We start from the raw sequence: 1,719 nt of genomic DNA, 5'->3' as shown, positions 1-1,719 counted from the left end.
CCCTATGGTAAGTGGTTGTGGGCATTTGTGAGGTCAAAATCTGAAGGGTTTTGTAAAACGTCTTGGTCATTCACTGATGAGACTAAGGTAGTTGGGGACTCCTAGGCAGTGATTTGTCCACTGTCAAAAATATGAAAAGATAAAAGAGACAGATGAGGTCTCCTCGGGCATTGTCCTTTATCCTCATCCTCCGTGAGGATGGCGATCTCTGGACAGCTCAGTGGCAGGGTCTCATTCACAGTGGGGGCATCTGTTCCTCACAGACATCAGGCAGGGTAATGGATTTGTTTCTCTGTGCCAGCCCAGCCACAGCTGAGTGTCACAGCACCCTCTCGTGGGCTCATAAGAGTTTCACTGTCACCAGGCAGGTCATTGTATTTGATAAACCACTGGGAGAGTTTGCAATTGCCTTCATCTGCAACCTCCTAGAGGCAAATGCAGGTCTCTGGTACCATGTGAAGTCATGTGAAGGCATCGTGAGAAAGTGTCCTTTTGCTTAAGAAAAATATGGCTGGGGCTCCTGGCTGGCTCAGCCAGTTAAGCATGTGACTTTGGCTCAGGTTATGATCGCAGGGTTCTGGGATCGAGCCCAGGCTCCCTGCTCAGCAGGAAAGGATGTAGGGAAATAGCTTAGAACCCACAGAGAATGTGAATAAAGGGGAGTGAAATGGAACTTGGTCTGTGTTTTGCTTTAGGGATTGGAAGTTAGTTTTTTCTCAATTGTGATTTTTCTTGAAACAGAAAAGCTGTATTTTTTTTACCTTTAATTTTTTTTCTAATAATAATTTTTTATTATGATATGTTAGTCACTATACAGTATTTCCTTAGTTTTTGATGTAGTGTTCCGTGATTCATTATTTCCATAAAACACCCAGTGCTCCATGCAATATGTACCTTCCTTAATACCCATCACTAGCCCATCCCAATCCCCCACCCCTCTCCCCTCTGAAGCCCTTAGATTGTTTCCCAGAGTCCATAGTCTCTTGTGATTCATTCCCCCTTCTGTTTAGGGTCCATTGTCTAAAGGGACAGACAGAGGAAGTTCACCAAATATACGATCGAAATTTAATTGTTCATTGCAGATGCCACCACGTACTTCCCAGACATTTCATTCAACTGTAGTAATTCACTATACCTGTGCAGGTGCACGTGGAAGACAATTGATGCATGCATAGTGGTAATAAAACACGCCCCTCAGTAGTAGAATAATGGGGGATGCATATGTGTAAAATTATTCGACTACAGCTTCCATGTTTCCCTTTGGTTCCTTATTATCTATGAAATTGGACAATTTTTGTTCTCTAGGCTTAAAACTCATTGTCAGTATTCAGAGTTTTTCAATGCTGATCTTCTCCTGTATAAGTTACCAAAAACCTAAAATATATATGAACTTTAAAAAACACTATATTGAAAATTACAGCAGGGAAGTTCCATTTTGTGAATATTGTGTCAATGGATCTCTATTTTGACATCAGTGTTTGTTAGAAATCATGACATTTCATGTGAGTATAAATATGAATGTGAAAAAGAAAAGGTAGGAAGAACCTTGAATGTTTAAGTAATTGCTGAATTGACAGGTGTGTGTGTGTGTGTGTGTGTGTGTGTGTGTGTGTGTGTGTGTAATTGATTTTCAGTGAATGGTTCAGCTTCTTGTAGGGCCTCCGAGAGAGCCCAGGTGAACCTTTCAATGAGTTGGTATCTGTTTTCAGAACATGGGAA

This window comes from Ursus arctos, unplaced genomic scaffold (genome assembly GCF_023065955.2).
Source record: "Ursus arctos isolate Adak ecotype North America unplaced genomic scaffold, UrsArc2.0 scaffold_33, whole genome shotgun sequence".
NCBI classification, from domain to species: Eukaryota; Metazoa; Chordata; class Mammalia; order Carnivora; family Ursidae; genus Ursus; species Ursus arctos.
The sequence above is the reverse complement of the archived record's forward strand: the minus strand, read 5'-3'. Positions refer to the sequence as shown.